Source organism: Phascolarctos cinereus, unplaced genomic scaffold (genome assembly GCF_003287225.1).
Source record: "Phascolarctos cinereus isolate Bilbo 61053 unplaced genomic scaffold, phaCin_HiC Scaffold_4;HRSCAF=312, whole genome shotgun sequence".
In the NCBI taxonomy this organism is placed as follows: domain Eukaryota; kingdom Metazoa; phylum Chordata; class Mammalia; order Diprotodontia; family Phascolarctidae; genus Phascolarctos; species Phascolarctos cinereus.
The window spans coordinates 283,268,044-283,291,445 of record NW_027555847.1 but is presented as its reverse complement, the minus strand read 5'-3'; the positions used below and the strand labels follow the sequence as shown (position 1 = coordinate 283,291,445).

At 36.8% G+C, this 23,402-nt stretch overlaps 1 long non-coding RNA gene across 1 annotated transcript in view; it reads left to right on the top strand.

Moving 5' to 3' along the window:
* LOC110223924 (uncharacterized) overlaps nt 1–23,402 on the top strand; it is a 78,532-nt gene that overhangs the window by 39,480 nt on the left and 15,650 nt on the right. The gene's annotated exons all lie outside the window — the stretch shown is intronic.

The following is a 23,402-nucleotide window of genomic DNA, read 5'->3' as shown; positions in this document are numbered from 1 at the left end:
AAAATGGTGCTTATTTATTCTGAATAGGCTATAAATGCTGAGCTTTTTCTATGGAGGCAGCATGGTGTGGTAGAAAGAGCACAAAATGGAGGCTTAAAACAAAATAAGTTGTTGAAGCTAAGTTAGCTTGCTTATTCCCACAACAGACATTCATTTTGAGATGTCTAATAGACAGTCAGAGAAGTAAAATTTCATCAACATGAAGACTGAAAATAGGGCATTAGATTTAGCAAGTAAGAAGGTTAGGATTTTCTAATGAGGTTGGCTCAAGGCCCCACTGGCTTGCTTCCCCAAGATTATCATTTGACCATTTATCAGTTGCAGAATGACTTATATTATTACAAATTTGACTCAGTTCTCTGTATATTTGAGATTGAGGCCTTTATCAGAAATACTTGCTGTAAAAATGGTTTTCCAGGTTTTTATTTTCCTTCTAATCTTCAGTGCATTGGTTTTGTTTGTGCAAAATCTTTTGAATTTAATATAATCAATATAACTTTTTTCATGCTTTTTTCCTTTTGATCTGTTTCTTCTCTCAAATAATATGGAAATATGTTTTATGTGATTGTGAATATATAACCTATATAAAATTACATGTCATTTTAGGGAGGGGGAAAGGGAGAAAGTTGGGGATCTAAAAATTTTTTAAAATGAATGTTAAAAATTTTCTTTATATGTAATTGGAAAAAATAAAAGGATTTTATGTCCTATAATGCTCTCTATGTCTTGTTTGATCAAAAATTCTCACCTTCTCCACAGATCTGACAGATTAACTATTCCTTGTTCTCCTAATTTCCATATGGTATCAACCTTTATATTTAAATCATGTACCCATTTTGATCTTATCTTGGTATATGGTGGACTGTAAGATGTTGGTCTATACCTAGTTTCTGTCATACTATTTTACAGTTATCTCAGCAGTTTTTGTCAAATAGTGAGTTCTTATCCCAGAAGTTGGGGTCTTTGGTTTTATCAAATATTAGATTACTATGGTCATTTGCTACTGTATCTTCTGCACCTAATCTATTCCACTGATCCACCATTTTATTTCTTAGTCATTAACAGATAGCTTTGATGATTGCTGTCTTATAATATAGTTTGAGATCTGGTACAGTTAGTCTACTTTCCTTTGCATTTTAAAAATTAATTCCCTTGATATTCTGTGTCTCTTGTTTTTTTTTTTTGACAGTTACCTATGAATGCTTTATTAATTTGTCCAAGGCTTTTCAAAATCTATGTAAGGAAAGAAAATCAAAGAGAAGTAGCAATAAACTCCTCCACCTATTCTAGGACTACACAAAAGACTGCTAAAATCCTGCAGTAGTCCTGAATGGAAACAAACCAGGGTAGGTAGAGTGAAGCTGCCTGGTTCCTCACAAAGGGGCAGCCCAAGACCTTCAACAGAAGAAAGACCCAGAACAATCCCTGAGCTTAGCTTAGTGGAAGGAGAACGACCCCAAACAGCAAGCAGTGCAAGGAAGCCCCAGATCCCTGCAGCCACAAGAGAAAGCCTCCAGAATCAGACTTGTCCCAGAACTCTGGCCACAGCAGAAAAGGTGACTCCAAGCAGCGTCCAGAGAGTTCTGGCCCAAAACAGTAGCCAGGAGGCCTGAGTCTGAGCAGCGCAAGGAGACGAAGCTAGACAATTCCTGAAAAAAGTGAGACCTAGTTATAGTTACCACTCTCAGGAGCAGAATTTGACCCAAGCATAAACCCCTAACCCAGACACTGAGGATGGTGATATAGGGAAATCATAAAGTATATGCCAAACACAGTGAAGAAATATGTTGGACTGAAAGATTCTCAAGGTGTAAACCCTAAAGAAGAAAGTAACTCCAAAGAAATTCCAAGTATAAACTCAGAGAAAAAAATATCCTTAGCACAAGAACCTTAATTGTACCTGGAAGAAGTGAAAAAAGAGATACAAAAATGGAACACCTAGAGAGAAAATACTGACATAACTTAGAAAAGTGGAAAACTTTCCCCGAGAAGTGGATGCCCTGAAAACTGGAATGGACCAAAGAAAAGACAACAACTCTTGTTATAAGATAACAAGAAATAGTAAAACAAAGTCAAAAGACTTAAAAAAGTAGAAGAAAATATAAAGTATCTTATTAAAAAAACTTGGAAAAATTTAGATAAATCTAGGAGAGATAATCAAGAAATTATAATCTAAGAATCATAAAACTACTTAAAAATCATGATCCCAAAAGCTTGGATATCATATTTCAAGAAACCATAAGTGAAAATTGTTTAGACATTCTAGTCTGAGAGGACAAAATGAAAAATAGAATTTATTGATCACTTCCTGAAACAAATCCCCAAATAAAAACCTTTAGGTATGTCATAGGCAAAAACCAGAGCTTACAGGTCACAGAAAAAATACTTCAAAAGCAGCTAAAAATAAAAGGTTCAAGCACCAAGGAGTTATAGTTAGGATCACAGGAGACTTGGCAGCTGCCATTATAAATAAGAAGAGAGCTTGGAATACTACATTCCAAAAGGCAAAAGATAAAGGCTTATAATTTAAAAAAAAAGCCAGCCGCTTCTGTGATAAAATAAAGTATAACCCTGTAGGGGGAAAATGAATTTTTAGTGAAATAGAGGATTTCCAAGAACTTCAGATGAAAAGGCAGGTACTGAATAAATCCTTGTAAATATAAATATAGGAGATAATAATAGTAACATTTATGTAAAGCTTTAACATTTATAAAGCGCTTTACAAATATCTCATTTTATTCTCACAACAACCCAAGGAAGTAGGTTGTAGGTTCCCCATTTTATGGATCAGGAAACTATTGCAGACAGAGGTTAAGTGAATTGTCCAGGATTATACAACTAGTAAATATCTGAGGCAGGATTTGGACACAGATTTTCCTGATTCCAAGCCCAGTGCTCTAACTACTGCACCAACTATCTGCCAAGAGAAACATAGAAAGATATGTGTGTGTGTGTGTGTGTGTGTGTGTGTGTGTGTGTGTGTGTGTGTGTGTGTATATATATATATATATATATATATATATGTATTTGATTAACTGGCTGGGACTGTGTGGAGATCAATTGTTTATATGTTAATAGGATGACAGAAAAAAAAAGTCTTCTTAGAGCTCTAACCTCTTAAAAAGTCCTAGAGAAATATAAATAAGATGAATTGAGGTCCTGGGAATGATTTTATTTTGTTTCAATATTTTTAGGAGAAGACAGAAATGGGAGGGATGGGGGATTATCCAGGGGAGGAAAAGAGGAAGAGGAGAGAGCTCATTATTTTGTATAATAGGATTGTACCAGATAAAGAGTATTCAATATGGAGGAAATGGTGGCATGAATGGGCTTGCCATAAACCTTACTTTTATCTGAACTGGACTATTTAACAAAGTGCTAGAAATGTTACCTATAGCAATAAGGCAAGAAAAATATTGAGGGACTAAACATAAAGTAGATTTTAAAACCCTTTTAAGCACTTAATTCTTATTTTATCTCTTTGAAGAGTTCTTGTTGAACTTATACCCCAATCTTATTTTTCTTTGGGGTTTTGCTTATAAATATTTTTGAATCATCTCTTCTGGATTTATGTCTTGAGCTTCTCTGTCACCATAGTATCTCTTTATGTTGGCCTTCTTTTTGTTTGTTTGTTTATGTCCTTGTTCTCTAGACTACTTCTTGAGATCGGACTATATTAGGTGTGGACTCTGCAGAGTTCTTGGGGATGATTGGGCTGAGCTATTTCCCTCTTGGGTCCTTTTGCTGCTTTCTTGGAGTATTGAGTGCTTTTATTCCAGGATCACAGGGAAAGCTTGGGCTGCGGACCTGTATGCTTTCAGTCATCTCAAAGTGATATAATCTGAGGCAAAGTCTGCTCATTACTCTCCTGATCTGAGCTCTATAAGTTTGCATCTGAGCAATACACCTGTTGTCTTGTCCCTGGTTGAAAGTTCCAAAAGACTGCTTTTGGACTCAGCTGCCATTTGCCTGCAGATTCAGAGTAACCCAGCTGAAGGCATTTCTGTCCTGGCTATTTAACTGCAGGCTTCAGTTTGGACTAGAATCTAGAACTGAGTCCCTGTTCTCCTGAGGTCAGAGCCACAAAGCTACTCTTTGTTTCTGAATTTGTTCCTTACTCAGTACACAGCTAGGGCCCTTGATCATGACTACAACCCCTCCTCTTTGCTATTCCTGGGTGTTGGCCACCATCTCAGTCTGTCCTGGATCTCTGACCCAGAACCTCCTGAGACCTCCTCCTACTCCAGTACTTCCTGTACTGGTGCTCAGCTTGGTCTTCTTTCAATCCCTGGTTGCTAGGATGCTCTACAAATCACAACTTCTGGTCAAATCCCCCTCCCCAGTGTCTGAAGACCTCTTGTCTATCTCTATGCTGAGCTGGGCTAAAAAAATGAGTCACTGGGACTTTTTCTTGGATAACCCCTTGATAGTTCATCTGGTACATTTTCTAGGTCTGTTTGGAAGATGTGTGGTGGTGGAGCTAGGCTTTCTTTTTACTCTGTTATCTTGGCTCTACTTCTTCAATGTAGGTAAAGTAGAAATTAAATTATTTCCTTTTTCAATAATATTATAGTCTATCTACAGAATGTTAAAGTCATCTAAAATTAGCTAAAACAATACATTCAATAAAGTTGCTATTTACATGAAATACATCCACATAAATCTTCAGCATTATAGAAGAAAGGAATAAATTTCATTCAGAATAGCTACAGGAATGCATGAAATATTTGAGAGACTACTTACAAAGCACCTTTTACAGAAATAAAAGTAGACCTAAATAATTTGAGAGATATTAACTGCCCATAGATAGGTTGTGGTAACATAATAAAAAATGAAAATACTACCCAAATTATCTTATTTATTCAGTACCATGCCAATCAAAAGACCAATACGCTTTTTTATAGAGCTAGAAAAAATAGCAATATAATTGATTTAAAAGAACAAATGGTCAAGAATCTCAAGGGAAACAATGAGAAAAAGTGAGAAAGAAGGAAGTCTAGCAGTACCAGATCTCAAACTTTACTACAAAGCAGAAATCATCACAGTGATTTAGTATTGGTTAAAAATTAGAGAGCTTGATTGGTGAAACAGATTTGGCACATAACATACTGAAGCAAATGCATCTAATAGATACATATTTAATTAACTCAGCTACTAGTGCAAGAACTTGTTACTGGACAAAAACTATTGGAAAAACTGGAAAAGAGTTTGGCAGAAATTAAGTATAGAACGTTATCTCACACAATATAGCACAATAAATTCCAAATGGATAAATGACATATATAAAAAACAGTATGGTAGATGTAAAGCTGAGAAAGGTGAGAAGTATCTGAATTCAAATCCAACTTCAGACACTGTGCCACAATTTCCTCAGTAGGGATAATAATATTTGCCTCACAGGGGTTATGAAAATCAAAAGATATGATATTTGTAAAGTACTTTGCAAGCCTTCAAGTGCTATATAAATGCTAGATTTTATTATTATTTCTTCTTTTTATCAAGTAAATTAAAGGAGCCTTTTGGAAAAGGATTTAAAAAAAGGTTTTCCACAAATAAAATCAATACAATTAGATGGAAAACATAGCTGTGAAAAAAGCTTTGCAGTCATTTTCTCTGTTAAAGGTCTCGTATGTATGTGTATATATAAATATATATGTACATGTACATATATATAAATATACATATGTATGATTCAAATGTATAAGAAGAACCATTTCCCAATAGATAAATGGTAACAGGATATGAATTGGTAGGTTTCAAGGAAGAAATCCAAACTATTAACAACAACATGAAAAAAAATTCCCCAAATCACTAGAAATAGCAATTCAACTCTGAGGTTCTACCTCAAGCCAATTAAACTAGCAAAGATGACAAAAAGGGATAAATGAAAACCATGGAAGACAATAATGGGAGGACTAGGAAACTAATGCATTGTTTGTAAATCTGGATTAGTCTAACCATTCTGGACAACAATTAGGAACTATGTCACCAAAATTATTAAACTGTGTATACACATTGACCCAGCAATATCATAATCACATATTTACCCTAAAGAGGAAGATGAAAAGAACCCATATGCACAAAGAATATTTATAGTAGTTCTTTTTATAGTAGCAAAGAAGTGAAAACTAAGGGTGTGCCTGTCTATTGGAAAATGGGTAAACAAATTATGGAAGATGAATGTAATTCAATGTTTTTGCTCTATAAGAAATGACAAAATGGACAGTTTCAGACAAAACTGGGAAGATCTCGGAATGGACACAGGGTTAAATGAGCAGAACCAGGCGAACAATTAATAAAATAACACATTTTAAATATCATAAAACAAAAGAGAACAAAAATTGAAAGGTGAGTACTCTGACAAACCAAAATTTCTGAGCACCAAAGCTGAAGTGTGCTCAAAGAGACTCTTTGTTGGCCAATTAGACCAAGATTAGTCCTAGACAAAATTTTTAAGGAGTGGAGGTTTGTTTTCATTGCTCTACCACTTAAATATGTTAAACATTCCTTTTACCTTTCATTATGTCAAGATGGTACCCTTATAATGAGGAGGGCATTTTGGATATTGATCATAGTTTATAGAAGAGGAAAATGAGGCTTAGAGAGTTTTAAGTTATTTAAAAATGGTAATGTGGTTTAAGAGTCAACTGAAAAGCTAAACGAAATAATGAACAATGTCAGCAAAGTTGCAAGACAGAAAATAATCCCACAAAAATCAGCCATATTTCTGTGTATTATCAACAAAACCCAGCAGGAAGAAATAGAAAGAGGAATTCTATTTAAAATAACTACAGACAGTGTAAATTACTTGAGCGTCTGCCTGCCAACATGCAGAAGAACTTTATGAACGCAGTTGTACCATACACAAATAAAGGCAGATCTAAATAATTGGAGAAATATTCATTGCTCATGGATAAGCCAAACCAATATATTAAAAATGACAGTACTACCTAAATTAATTCACCATGCCAAACTACCAAAAATTTACTTCATATATTTATATGAATATGGCTCTTATTCATAATTAAATCATTATATCATCTGTAAAAAGTGATATTTTTATTTCTTCTTTGCCTATGCTTATTCCTTTACTTTCCTTTTCTTATCTTTTTGTTATAGCTAATGCTTCTAGTCTAATATTGAATAGTAAGGGTGACAGTAGGCATCCTTGCTTCATTCCTGGTCTTATTGGAAAAGCTTCTAGGAAAAGCTTCTTGTCCTCATTACAGATAATGCTGGCTCTTGGTTTTAGATAGATACTACTTATTTTAAGAAAATTATTTCTATGCTTTCTATTATTTTTTAAAAAGAATGGGTGTTGTATTTTGTCAAGAGCTCTTTCTGCATCTATTGAAATAATTGCATGATTTTAAAATTAATATGTTAAACTATGTTTATAGTTTCTTAATATTGAACCAGCCCTCTATTCTTGGTATAAATTCTCCCAGTATATGAACTTTGTGATATATTGCTGTAATTTCTCTGCTAATATTTTATTTAAAAGGGAAGAATAGTTAGATGCAGAAATATATTTTACTTTAAAGAGAAAGGAGGGAAAGGAGAGAATGGAGAAAGTTGAATTAGAGGGTGGGTAGGTTAAGGGAATGACTAATCCTAAGCAAAACAAACTAAAGATGTACAAAAATATTGAGATCCATCAGAGATATCAGAGGTCCCAAAAGCAAATGGGGGTTGGTAACAGCGTTCATCCAAGAAGTAATAGCATCTGTATCAGGAGCTGAGAGACATTCCAAGAAAAGGCAGTTTCAGGATTCCACAAGGACACCAATTCTTGGACCCCAGCACAGAGCTACATCTAAGAGGAATTCATGACTATTTCACAAAGGTAGAAGAGGCAGAGTCCCAGCATCCAGGTGCTATGAATTTACCCTTTGGTTTGGGGGGATGTTTCTATAACAACTGTCCTTGCTATACCTGCTTAGTAAATTCCCTTTCTAGAAATGAATTAACTTTATGAATAACAGTACTAGAAATCTAAGCCCCTTAGGATTACTCCTGAGGGAGTAATCAACTGCATTCTGGGAACCTGGTACACCAATGCAAGTGGGACTCAAGGGAAGTAGCCTAAAGAGGATACTACATCTTTTACAAAAGCAAGTGTCCCCAGTTTATTGACCTTTCATGTGATGGCAAATAGCTATCAATACTATCCTACTTAGCAGATAATTTTTAATAATATATTTATTCTGTCTACATTTTAACAAAATGTTTACTGGTAACTTTTATTTTTCAATCACCTTAATTTCCCAGTATTTCACTGCCCCTTCTCTAACCTTAGACTTAGCCCCTATGGTAAAAGAAGACAGAGCTTCAGCAAATGCTTCTACAGTGTTGGTATCATAAGATCATCAGAAGATTGGTATCATACCCCTAATGGGACCTTTGGGAAGGAGGAGGTTTTGGCAGATGGGTCAAGGAATATTGAGTGAATGGTGGTACAGAAAAATCCTCAGTATCAACTTAAGTCGCAGGAGAAGTTGAATTCGAGAGTCTTATGACCTCTTAGTCTCTTTCCTCCCCAAACTTCCAACATGAGGTTAGGCCCATGACAAAGCTGCTCCTGTGTCCTAATTGGCCTTAGTTTTTCTGATGCATCTTTCTGGTCATCTAGGGGCATAAAAAGCCTCAGCCATGAGGAGTCTGGGCTTCTCAGACTTTATGGTTGCCTAAGACCATTCAAGTCTGTTGTTCAGATGCAATTCCATGAGGTGGTGGAGGAGGCTGCATCTACCAAAACTGAAGATAAATGCCAATATATACTTGATGTATATCCTTGCTGTTTGAGCAAAGTAAATTTCCTTTGTTAAATATTCAGTGACTCACAAGTGCTTTACTCATCCCAAAATTGAGCCTGAACTGAGTCTGCTGACATTAGAGCTTGGTCTCTTTCCTATAGATGACCCTGATGCATGATGAAGAATTGTTGGCTGTTCCAGAAATGTGAAAGAAAGGAAATGCCTTAGCCTGTTTGGTAGTGATCCTAAGACCCTTGATGAAAATGAGGAATAGTCTTTACTTGGCTGCCCCTCTAACACCAAGTTATGTTATCTTAATTGCCAAATCCAACAGTCTTTTCTAAGTCCTTCTTCTATTTATAGAAATGTCCATGCTGCAGCTCTGTTGTTCCTAGAGCTATTCCTGCTCATCTTCATCACCTCACTTCAGGAGCCATATGGTGGCACTATGATAGCCTTGAGAAAGGAAAATAGACATACTGGACTCCTTCCCATTTGAAGGCAAAACTGCTTTTGATTAATTTCAACCCTAGGAATAGAGAAGAAGACATTGGTAAGGTCCTCCTGACGCCAAGGCTGAAGCCCTATCCACTGCACCATCTAGCAGCCTGGTTCTATTTCCCAGCATTCTTTCACCCACATCCTGTCCACTAACTGTAGCCTAAGGCTCTGTTTTAGGCCCTCTTCTCATCTCTCTATTCCATCCCTAAGTAACTAACTTCACAGGTTTACTTATCATCTCTATGCAGATGACACAGCTCATTACTCCCAGTCTCTTCCCCAGTCCTGTGTCACCAATTGGCTATTGGACATTTTAAGCTGGATATCCTGGAGACATCTTTTCCAACCAAAACTGAACTCACTATGTTTCTCCAAAATATTCAACAGTCTTCCAAACTTCTGTATTTCTGTTCAAAAATACCACTACTCTTCCAGGCTCCCAGGTTCATAATCTTTAACTATTACCTCACACATTCAGTCAAATTAGACATTTCTATATCCACATCATTTCCCACAGTTCTACTACTTGTCCCTCATCACCTATTACCTAGATAATTTCAGTGAACTCCTGATAGCTCTCTCTAACACAGATCACTCTCTAGTCCATCCTAGAAAATATTGCCAAAATGTTTTTCCTTATGTGAAAATCTGAACATGGCACTCCCATAATTCAGACAACTCCAGTGACATCCTACTGCCTCTAGAATGAAATATAAATTTCCATGGTTAGCTTTTAAAGCCCTTCAGAATCTGGCCCACTTTCTTGCTTCTGTATGTTTGTCTCCTCCTGTATTTTGCAAGATAGCCAAACTAACCTTCCCTTTATCTCTCACATACACCATTCTATCTCTTATCCTTTGGTAATCTTCCATGCCTGGAATGCCTTTCCACCTTTCCTCCACCTCAAAGAATCCATCTCTAATTCAAGACATGACTCAAGCACCCCCTTCTACATGAAGCCTTTCCTCACTTCCCCAACCATTGGTATTACCCTTCCTCTCAAACTGCCTCTCTAACTGCTTTGAATTTATTTGTATTTATTATACTTATTTTTATTCTGTATGAATTCATATACATTATTATCTCCCTCATTAGAATATAAATTCCTTTAAAGTAGGAATTATTTCATTCTTTGAATTGTTTTCCTAGTGCCTAGCCCAGTGTCTGACAAATAGTAGTTGCTAAATACCTGTTGATTGATTCTTTAGGGTCAGTCAGTTTTAGTCATTATAATAGCACAATGTTCAATATTTATTTTGTTGACTTTATTTATTCACGTGAATTCACATGTAAATTCATCAACACCATAGTTATACAGAGACAATTTTACTTCCTCTATGTCATAAGGAAGCATGGCAGCTCTCCATAATTCCACCCCATACTTCCCCAAGCCCTCTACGAGGAGAAATTGTCTGAACTATCTCAGGGAAAAGAGACCTGCTAATTTAGAGAAACTTGAGCTTCTAATGTATACTGAATCCCCTGAGGAAGGAGGGATCTTGAGGCTTGGGTGATAGTGTATGGGAATCGAACAAGGAAGGTCTTTAAAAAGTCATCTAGAAAAAAATGTCTAAAAGCATGTAGGTGTTTTTGGAGGTCAGAACCAAGAAACTATTGGACTGGAACAAGACCAACTTCTTGGTGTGGTGCCGAATTTTAAGGATATAGTTTTTGGGAGGCAGAGCACTTATCCATGACAGTTAGGTACATAGAAATGGAGGTGTTGGTTCAAGAGCCCATTCTAATGTTCAAGAATGTATGGGAGGTGGAGAATCTAGTGGGTGTTATAATGGTGGACTAAATCTTGGACCTCCTTTGAGGTAATGAGGGAGCAGTTTATGGTGGTGCATTGAGAAGGAGGATGTGTTCTGTGAGAGCTTTGATGGTTGTTGCTGCTGTGGCAGATTTGACTGGCACTGCAAGATTTGATTGAATAGGTATTGAGTGCCACAAGGGCAAACTTCTTGCCCTGAAATAGTGGAAGAGAACCAATATAATGAATTTATCAATTAGAAGCAGGTCAGGAACCATGGAGAATCATGCCATATGGTGGCACTATGATAGCCTTGAGAAAGGAAAACAGACATACTGGACTCCTTCCTAAGTGAAGGCAAAACTGCTTTTGATTAATTTCAACCCTAGGAATAGAGAAGAAGACATTGGCAAGGTCAATAATCCCAACCCACTCAATCCCATCAATTGACACTGATGAGGTCAAGAATGACAGCAAAGCATAGCAAATTCATTCAGCTTCCTGTAGGCCACTGTAAACTTCCTTCTACCTTCTAGGTAAGGATACAGGAGAGGTGGAAGATGAGAGAGTGAGAAACAAAGAGAGAGAGAGAGAACTATGATGATGACGATGATGATCATTGAGGAGATAATAAGCTGAAGAAGATGAGAACGGATAAAATCAAGCTTACCAAGGTCTTGACAAGGAAAGTGTCCAGAACAGATATCAGAATACATCTCCCTTCTTTCTTTGCAGAAGGAGTGAATATAGATTTGGAACATTACACATACTGTCAGACTTCAGAAGTGTCTTTGTTAGTTTTGCTTAATTGCTATCCCTCCCCCAAATTCTCTTTAGATTATAAGGGACCTTTTTTTATGCTTTTTTTGGTGAGGCAATCAGGATTAAGTGACTTGCCCAGGGTCACACAGCTACAGAGTGGGCAAGTGTCTGAGGCCAGATTTGAACTCAGGTCCACCTGACTCCAAGGCTGGAGCCCTATTCACTGCACCATCTAGCTGCCCTAATTATGAGGGATTTTTGTTTAAGGCTGGAGAAGGGGCAGTGAAATACTGGGAAATTAAGGTGATTGAAAAATAAAAGTTACCAGTAAACATTTTGTTAAAATGTTACCTTTACTTTGAAGAGACAGAATAAGTGTATTATTAAAAATTATCTGCTAAGTAGGATAGTATTGATAGCTCTTTGCCATCACATGAAAGGTCAATAAACTGGGGACACTTGCTTTTGTAAAAGATGTAGTATCCTCTTTAGGCTACTTCCCTTGAGTCCCACTTGCATTGGTGTACCAGGTTCCCAGAATGCAGTTGATTACTCCCTCAGGAGTAATCCTAAGGGGCTTAGATTTCTAGTACTGTTATTCATAAAGTTAATTCATTTCTAGAAAGGGAATTTACTAAGCAGGTATAGCAAGGACAGTTGTTATAGAAACATCCCCCCAAACCAAAGGGTAAATTCATAGCACCTGGATGCTGGGACTCTGCCTCTTCTACCTTTGTGAAATAGTCATGAATTCCTCTTAGATGTAGCTCTGTGCTGGGGTCCAAGAATTGGTGTCCTTGTGGAATCCTGAAACTGCCTTTTCTTGGAATGTCTCTCAGCTCCTGATACAGATGTTGTTACTTCTTGGATGAACGCTGTTACCAACCCCCATTTGCTTTTGGGACCTCTGATATCTCTGATGGATCTCTTGAACTCACTCAGGTTCCTGGATGTTTCCTTCTGGAGTTGCTCTACCAATAGAGTGGCCTTCTGTTGGAATTCCAATTCTGAAATGGCTTGCTGTGGCACAAAGGCCCAGAAGTGTTTCTGATTCTTTAAGCCAATTACAATATATTTCCTATGTGGCACTCGTCTGCCTTCATCTAATGATCTAAACATTTTTTCTTCCCAAACTTATTTGTACCTAGTTTACACTTGGTTGATCATGTCAGTAGAGCTTCTTGGGCCTTCTGTAATTATATGAATTGAGGATGGGGGTGAGGTAGTTTTTGTCTTTCTCTTTATCCCCAGGCTTAGCAGAGTGCCTGGCATAAAGTAAGCACTTAATAAATACTTGTTGACTGACAGTGATGAGGTCTAGAGATTTAGGGGTGCTGGGACTCTGAGATCACGACACATGGGTCCTGCCTGAAGGAATTTGACCCAAGCCTTCTTTCAGCCAAAGACAGGGTTTATTAAAGATCTGCCATATTGGCCAGACTCTTAAGAAATCTGAGCACGTGTGAGCTATTGGCTGGATTCTAAAAATCTGAGCAGTGGCTAGATTATAAGAATCTGAGCAATTTAATGGAGAGAAGATGGACCTTTTATACAGAAAGACTGTGGGAGGGATCTAGGAAGGATCTTAATTGGGAGTGACTGGGAAGTCAAGAATGGGGCCTAGATAGGGTCAAGGGTGGGAAGTAACCAAGAGCCATAGAGAGGTAAGACAATGGAGGGTTAGGCTAGGTTAAGGGTAACAGAATTGGGAGACAGGGCCTTGGGCTATAACAAAAGACCAGTTGATGGGACTATAGCCTAAGGGGAATGCCAGAGACCTCCTAGATCTAGTGGGAGAATTCAAGGAGAATCTCTTAGGCAAATGGGACCCAAATTCTTTTTAGGGTAAGGGGCAAAGGTCTCGGCTTGGGCCCATACCCCATCTACTGGCTAACCTTATTAGCATAAACTCTTTTTAAGTTTGAGAAGTCTTTTAAGCATTTTGCTAAGGACGCCAAGAGTGACATTCTGTGAGAAGAAAGCATTGGCAGAGGTAATCTTAGTGGGGCAAAGGTTTTTGGAGGGTTTTTCCTCCTTCTGGAACTTGTAAAATAAACACTTTATGGTAAAATATTTGCCTTTTTCCAATATTGGAGCCCAAAACCTGGCAAGTGGTTTTGGAATGTATTGCATATCTTTTTTCTTTTCTTTTCTTTTTTTAAAAAAATCATCCCCCCCAATTTCATGTAAAAACAATTTTTAACGTTAATTGTTAAGTTTTGAGTTCCAAATTCTCTTTTGCTCTCCCTCCCCTGTCCCTTCCCTGAGACAGATTTAAAAGACATCTATTAATAGTTCTGTAGCTTGTCTCATGAATTCAGGATTCAGCTAAACTTATAGACATTAAAACCAAGCAGGAGAATCTCAAATAACTCTGAAATCTCATTGATTTGGAAGTTCCCTCTAATGATCAACAAGCAAATACCATGGACTCTGCTAGGCATAAAAGGACAAAAATGAAACACGATGTGAAGTTATTTATTTATTTGAACTATTTAAACTTATATTCTGTTCTGGAATAAAATATACATATAGCAAATATATACATGGAACAAGGTATTAGCCAAAAAGGGCTCATGCAAAATAAACCTAAAGGAATTTTGGGAAGAAAGTACAATAGCAGCTAGGAGGATAAGGAAAGGTTTCACTTGTAAGGTAACCTGTGAGCTAAGCCTTGAAGGGAAAAAGGATTATAAAAAACTAAGGAGAAGAAGAGATAGATTCCAGGCATTGGAGATGGTCGGTGCTGAGGTGGGAGATGAAATGTTGTCTGTGAAGAATAGCAAAAAGGCCAAAGAGGCTGGAAAGGTTCACATTATAGATCCGCATTAAAAAGGGCTTTAAATGCTAAGTAGAGGAGTTTTTATTTGTTTCTAGAAGTAATTGGGAACCACTGAAGTTCATCATTGAGTGTCATGATCAGCCTTATGCTTTAGAAAAATCATTTTGGCAGCTGGGTGAAAGATGGATGCATCTTTACTGTCATAAGGGAAGACAAGAAAGACCTGTTAGGAGGCTATTATAACAATAATCTGGGTGAGAAATAATGATGGCTTGAATTAATGTGGTAGCTGTGTGAAGTGAGAGAAGGGGATGGGTGGGAGAGGTGTTGTGGAAGTAGAAAGAACACACAAGGTAAGCGATTGATATGTGAAGAGCTGAAGAGTGAGGAATTGGGCATAAGGGCAAGATAGTGAATCTTCATGACTGAAAGAATCTTCATGGACAGAAATAGGGAAGTTTAGAAGATGAGGGAAAGATAATGATATCTGATATACAGATTGACAGCTCTTCATGTATGACTCACTCTTTTTCATTAAAAACAAAAGGGCAAGTCAAAATGGTTCTAGGGCTCAAAGTCCACTGATATGCCCTGGGGGCCAAGGCAGGAGAGTGTTGGGGAAGGGAGAGGATTTTCCATCTGCATTTATGGAGCTGCTGTAGGTGCTTAGGTGCTTAGGTTATAAGCATTCAAAAGGATTATGCCTGGTGCAGAAGGGGAGACGTTTGAAGTTTTTACTATGTGGTAGGAAGGTGAGTAGAATGGAGGTTATGCTGGAGACAAGTTTGTGATTTTACTGCCACAGAAGGTAGGATGAGACATCTTCCCGTTCTCTGATTGGTTGGTCTTGCACCTCCATAGGTCATCCCTTTGCCTCTCAGAGTTGTGCAGCCACCACTTTGGAGGCAACTTCTCTAAAGATCAGATAATTGTGAAGTTGAGGAAAGAATAAACCGGGATTAGATTTCCAAAGTGAGAAGCTGGAAGTTTAAATTATTTTTATGGAAACCTGGCACCACCTAGTGGACACTGATTGAGACTAACTTTTAATACTTACCTTTAACTGAACTATGAATCTATGATTTGAAACCATAAGGTCAGTTTTTGCTTCATTTCTTTTTTTCACTTCAAAAAGTACAATGTTAATTTTTTATATTTAAAAACTAAAATAAAGTAATTTGTTGACACTTCTTAAAACATTTTGAGATACCTTAAAACGGAGGTTTTTCACCTTTTTTTGTGTCATGGATCTCTGTCAGTCTGCAAGATCTTATGAACCATTTCTCAGAATTTAAAAAAATATATAAAATAAAATACATGAGATTACAAGGCAAACCAATCAAACTGAAATAAAGTTTTATTTTTATTAAAATATTTTAAAAATGTTTTTAAAAAACAACACAAAACAAGTTTACAGATTTCAGGTTAAGCGTCCCTGCCTCAAAGTATCACAAAAACAAGTTATTTGAGCAGTAGTTCCTAGACTTAAAAGAATTCTCATTATTTGACTAACTCAATTTTAGACAGTTTATTTTGTGTCTGACTAACTTTCATGAACCCTCTTCTAAGTTTCTATCTTTCATTCCCCATGATCTGTCTATTATCTTTCATCACAGGTTGAAATCTTGAAACTCCCTGCAACTATTGGTTCCTTCTCAGTTGACAATGAATCAGGCAAGCCATCAATGAATCAACTAGTATTTATTAAGTGATAGGTATTGGGGATACAAAGACCAAACAAAAAAACAAAAAAGGAAATATTTTCTGCCCTCGAGGAACTTATATTCTACTGGGAGAGAATATATATACACACACATACACAAACACACACACATTTACATAACCTGTATTAATTTATAATACACAATATATCATATTAGGTATGTAGTACATACACACTAAATGTATGCAGAATAAATGTAGTATAAATATTTAGGTAGTTAAATCAAATATTTAGGTAGTTATGGATATTAGTATAAGGTAGAGGGATGGAAATAGTATTTTGTAGTAGATAGAGGCCATTCATGCTATTCCTTAAAGTAAGTTAGAGATTCTATGAGATAGAGAAGAGGGAATGCATTCCAGGTACGATTAATAATCAGTGTGGAGTGCATGGAGAGTTCAGGGAAGACTAGTAATTCTGGTGTGAGGGCTGCTGAACCTTTTTCAGGGCTACTCATTCACCTTTTGGTGTCCACCCAACTCACACTCAACCTTTACCTGTGGCTTCAAGAAGCTTTAGAGTTCCCAGCAGCCACACCCCAGTAAAACCATCTCTGCAGGTGGAGTAAACTAGGTTAAGGCTAACTGACAGCCCTGAAACCCGTTGATAAATTAGCAGGAATATCTACCACAAGCATGTAAAGACTTTCCCAAGCAGATTGTTTAGAGAACAATTTGTTCCAATGGCCATGAAGGCAGCCGAAGCAGGTACTGTGGAGCACTTATGGCTTGGTTAGTTAGATATTAAAGATGTCAAAGTCATCCACTGTATTCCAAGCTATCACCAGTCCTGACTTTTGTCTTCCTGTTAAACTTTGATGACTCTGGAGGAGAGAGTGAAGCTGATGCTTCTTGCAGCTCTGCCTCACTTAAATCCAATTTATGCATGAGTCAAAAGACATCATGCATACTTTTTGACATTTAATTATTTTACTGTTTCATTATTTTATTCTTACCTCAAAGTCCTAGGAAAAGTGATGAAGCAGCAGGTGTGGATACACAGGGAACCGAGGTCACAACTATGCACATAGATGGCTTGGGGAACCAAAGCAGCAGTGGGATTCAGCAGCCTCCACATGTCTGAGTAGTCTTTATTAAGTATCACCTCCTGGAGTAAGAAATGGGTCATAAAAGGTGCTTTAAAAATTGTCTGCTCCATCCAACCTAACTCTGGTCTGCTTACTGTGGCAGGTGGGTATCATACCCTATGGCTGAAACACACACACACACACACACACACACACACACACACACACACAGTACAAATCATGCAAAAACTTTTGCAAAGATGATTCCACTCACCATTGGTACATAGAATATGACACAATTATGAAATCAAGTAGACCTGAAACACGAAATCCAGTAGATCTGAAAGACAAACAGCTCTTGTTGTGAAAAAACTCAGCAGGTATCTCATCTAAATAGCAACCCTGAGTGAAACAAGGCTGGAAAATGAAGGCCAGCTTCTAGAAGTTGGAGTTGGATACACATTTTTCTGGAGTGGCCACTGTGATGGGGAGTGCTGTGAAGATGGCATGAGTTGCACAATCAAAATAAATCTGGTCAACAAGCTTATATGCCTCCCCCAAAAAGTGAAAAACAGGCTCGTGACAATGTGATTGCCATTTGCAGGAAAGCACCATGCTACTATCATCAATGCGTATGCTCCCACCAGGACAAACCCTGATGAGATCAAAGAAAAATTTTATGAGGACCTAGAGACTCATTATCATCAACGTGCCAAAAGAGGACAAGCTTATAATTCTGAGTGACTTTAATGCCAGAGTGACACAGACTGTCAGACATGGTAGGGAGTCCTTGGTAGAAATAGAGTCAGAAGCAACAACAACAATGATGATGACAACCACAGCAATGACAACAACAACAACAAAACCATTCATCTATGAAATAGATAGTGGAGTACTAAATACGAGGAAAATAGCAAGGACCTGTTCAGATGGAAGGGGAATAATGGTTTAATGAGATAGCTAGATGGAGAAATACATAGATTGCTGGATCTGGAATCAGGAGGGCCAGTAAAAATTGAGTCAGACACTATCTGTGTTACCCTGGGCAAATCACATAGTTTCTTTATGTGTAAAATGGGAATAACAGCACTACGTACCAGGGTCATTTTGAAGATCAGATGAAATAATATTTGTAAAGCACTTTTCAAATCTTAAAGAGCCATATGTTATTATAAATGTGGGTTTAGTTGTGAAGAATATTAAAAAACAAAGGAGTTTATATTTTATCCTAGAGACAATACAGAGCAACTAGAGTTTGCTGAGTAGATCTGTGACCTGGTTAGATCTGTGCTTAAAGAAAATCATTTTGTCAACTGAATAGATTGGAAATTGCAGTAGAATTGGTATATTGGAATAGAATAAGAGACCACTGCAATAGTCTGATCTCTTGGTGATGATTGCCTAAACTAAGGTAATGGTAATAGGAGTAAAGTGAAGGGGTAAGATGCAAGAAATGTGGAGACAGAAATGGCAAGATTTGGAAATTGATTAGTATGTGGAGTCAAGGAGAGTGAGAAGTCTAATATAATGCTAACATTGGAAGAATGGTGGAAATTTTGAACAGAATTGAGAAGGTTGAAAGAGGGTATGATTTGCGGGGAAACAATTCTATTTTGGACATGTTCAGTTTGAAATATTTGTGGTCAGTTGCTGGTAGTAGGCAGTAGGGGTACAAACGTGCCCAGGTCAGACCCAGGTCAGGCCCAAGTCAGACATCTTTTAGTTTCTCATCACTCTGAATTACTCTGGATTTCTCCATCATGCCCCAGGAAGCTTTGTCCTGGAAAATTCCTTCAGTCCTGAAACTCCAGTTCATTTGGATTGGCTCTGATTGGAAGGTAGAGAGCTCATCTAAGAACCTTTATTTTAGAAGGGTGTCCATGCTCCTATCCATCTCTGAGTTTCTTGCTGGGCTTCACTCTTTTAAACTTTTAGATTTCCCCAGAAAGCTTTTCCCTCTCCTTCGTTCTCTCTCTCCCATGCCTAATACTGTTAATCCTAACCCATAACATATTTTTTATTCACTCAATATTTTTTTAATCACACAATTATCATTTCTTCTTCAAGCATATATAAGTAATAGAGGGAAATTGGGGACATTTCCCGGATAAACAATATTAAAGATCCTTAGCTTACAGTTAGTATTCATACAACTTCTTTTTGATGGGTCATGTTTTTCTGATGTACACTTTAAAGCTTGACAGTTTAAGGGAGGTTGATCAGGAAAGTCCCTTATTAATTTGATGAGTTCCCCAATTAACTTGTTGAGAAAATACTGTTGTTGCTGTTGAGTCATTTTAGTTGTGTCTGACTCTTTGTGAACATACTTGGGGTTTTCTTGGCAAAGATATTGGAGTGTTTACCATTTCCTTTTCAAGCTTTGCAGATGAGGAAACTGAGGCAAACAGGGTTTAGTGATTTGCCTAGGGTCACAAAGCTAGTAAGTGTCTGAGACTAGATTTGAACTCAGGTCTTCCTGACTCCAGTCCTGGTGTTCTATCCACTTTGTCACCTACCTGCCCATATAGGCTATGACCTTTTCTTTTGTGGTATCTGAAATGGCTTACTGATGGGTTTAGAAACTAAGGCTATTCGTTGACTGAGGCTCAATGAAGGACAGGCTCTTGCTGGAAAAACAAAACAAAACAAAACACCATTCTTCCTGGTCTATAAAAGTGAGTTCACATAGCAGCCCTCTTTATCTCTGTCCCCATCTGAGTCTGTTATTTTGTTTCTATCCTTTTCAGAATGCAGACAAGAAAGGATGTACATTCTTAGGGTTTGAGCTAGGGATAGAATTTTGTACCTATGTGAAATTCCCTACTGTATTTATATCTGCCAACACGTTGTGTTCCCCCAGTAGAATGTTTCTTGAAAACAGAGATAGGGACTTGAAACAGAAATGTGGAAACAGATGTAGAAATAATACACTTACTTGACTGAGGGTCATTGACATTGTTCATGAACCCCAGCTCCCATGTGAATGAAGTGAGATTTTGCATTTCTTATGATCTCAGAATCCATATAGAACATATTCATGAATCTTTCTCCCTCATGCATGTTTAACTCATATATGTCTATTTTTTACTCTGAGATCATGATTGCTACTCTGATTTTTTTTTAACTTCACTTGAAGGACAAATTCTGCTCAAGTCTTAAATTTTAACTCTATGTGAGTATGTGTAATTTTTTGTAAATAACATATTGTTGGATTCTCCTTCATAATTTATTCTTCTAAGCTCTTCAATTTTATGGGTGCAGTCACCCCATTCATGTTCAATATTGACCACCATGTCAGGAGGATATAAATGTAAGAGAAAGTTAAGATCAACATTTGTTATCTATAATAAAAGTAATAAGCTTGTACCAGACTTCCCTTCCTCTCCTTCTATTTTCATTTTGGAACTTCTTTCCCCTGGAGGTTACTGGTGGATTTTTAAAAATTTTCCCCTAACTGTCTGCTTTTAGGAGATCTGTGCAGTTTTCTTGTATGATTTCATGAAATATGTACTTAAAAAAACATTATAGTTTTGGAAGGGGGAGAGGTTTATAATTTTTAACTAATTTCTCCTTTGTTTTCATCAATTCTCTTGATATTCTTGACCTTTTGTTCTTCCAAATTAATGTTGTTAGGATTTTTTTCTAGATGTGTAATTTTTTGTGCCACTTTGATTGGTATGGCATTGAATAATTAAATTAATTTAGGTAGAATTTTCATCTTTATTATATTGACTCCACCTACCCATGAGCAATTAGTATTTTTCCAATTGTTTAGATCTGACTTTATTAGTCTGAAAAATGTTTTGTAATTGCATTCATATAGTTCTTGGCAGGTAGACTCTCAACTATTTTGTAGTGGTCTACAGTTATTTTAAAAGACATTTTTCTGTCTCTTGCTGCTGGACTTCATTGGTAATATATAGAAATGCTAATGATTTATGTGGATTTATTTTATACACTGCAACTTTGCCAAAGTTTTTAACTATTTCAAATAGTTTTTAAGTTGATTCTGTACTATTCTCTAAGTATACCATCATATCATCTGGAAAGAATGGTAGTTTTGTCTTCTCATTCCTATTCTAATTCCTTCAATTTCTTTTTCCTCTCTTATTACTATAGCTAATATTTCTAGTGCAATATTGAGTAACAGTGGTGATAATGGACATCCTTGCTTTACCCCTGACTTTATTGGAAAGATTCTTAGCTTGTCCCCATAACAAATAATGCTTACTGATGGTTTTAGGTAGATACTACTTATCACTTTAAGGAAAGCTCTATTTATTCCTATGCTCTCTAGTATTTTTAATAGGAATGAGTATTGTATTTTGTCAAAAGCTTTGTCTGCATTTATTGAGATAATCATATGATTTCTGTTGGTTTTGCTATTGATATGATCAATTATGCTGATGGTTTTCCTAATATTTAACCAGCCCTGCATTCTTGGTATAAATCCCACCTGTCATAGTATATGATCCTTCTGATATACTGCTGTAATCTCCTCGCTAGTATTTCATTTAAAGTTTTGCATCAATATTCATTAAGGAAATTTGTCTATAGTTTTCTTTCTCTGTTTTTGCCCTTCCTGATTTATGTATCAGTACCAAATTAGCGTTGTAAAAGGAATTTGGTATGATTCCTTCTGCACCTATTTTCCCAAATTGTTCATGTAGTATTTGAATTTTGTTTCCATGTTTGATAGAATTCATTTGTGAATTCATCTGGCCTTGGGGATTTTTTCTTAGGGAATAGATATTTCTTAATAGTTCTAAAATATGGAGCAGGAGACCTTAGGGTGCTTGAACAGACAGTATAAAATAGGTAAAGAAATGCTCATGAAAGGTCTTTCCCAGTGTAACAAATGAGATCCAGCATAGGGTTTAAGTTGAAGAGAGATTCTTTGTGGATGGTAAGGTCCTTCCAGATGCTCCTCTTTTTGAATTACTTCATAGCATATTTGCATTGAGTACTAAAACACTGCAGAATCTCCTGGAAGAGATATTTAACCATTCAAAAAAAAATAGGTCTGAACATCCACATAAGAAAAAACTAAGTAGTTTAAGAATGCTTATTGCTCAGATTATAACATGCAGTTGGATGGACAGCCCATAGAACTTGTCCACACATGTATGCATAGATATGTGTAAATGGACACATTTGTACACAAATATATATGTACACAGACAGACCATAGAACTTGCCCACCAATATGTCAGTAAATATGTATTGTCATTGTTCTTTGGGCTGTCCATCCAGTGGCATGTCGTAATCTTATCAATATGAATATGATAGCACAAATGAAAAATGAATGGAGAGTGGGTTGGTTTACCTTCAGGAAATTTCAAAGCTCCTGTAATGACCCCAAACTTCTCAAAAAACATCCTTTTAATACCACTATTTTACTAGCACCGTTTTATGGTTGTAAGATAGTCAACACAACAGTTTCTGAAGAATTGAATATCACACAGAGGATCCTGGTGCCATACATAATGGGTATGAGGAGGCTGTATCATATAACAAATCAGGAACTTTAAAGAATAGGAGCAAAGGATATCATCAGGAATATAGATAATACAAAAGATGCACTGATAAATTAGGAAGAATGAGAGATAGTAGATGAATATCCAGAGTGCTCTGTTGCTATCCTTTTGATGTCAGAAGAAAGCGACAAAGATTTCAACATATTGCATTACCTCCCTGAAGCAAATTTATGGGAAAACATGGAGAAGTATTACACAGGATGGTCAAACACCGATGAGTTCTAGGCTACATCACTGTGGGGAAAGAGAAGGAAGCAAGCATTTATTAAATGCCTATAGTAGACAGGGACTATGCCAAGAACTTTAAAAATATCTCATTTGATCCTCACAGCAACCGTGTGAGGTAGGTGCTATTATAATTTCCATTTTATGGCTGACGAAATTGAGGCAGGCAGAGGTTAAGTGATTTGCCCAGGTTAAAAAAGTAAGAATCTGACTTCAGATTTGAGCTCAGGTTTTCCTGATTCCATGTGACTATCTAACTGCTAGAAAATGTCCAAATCAATGAAGTAGTAGTTATTTTGGAATATTACCATAGACCGTATGTTTTATTATGTCAGT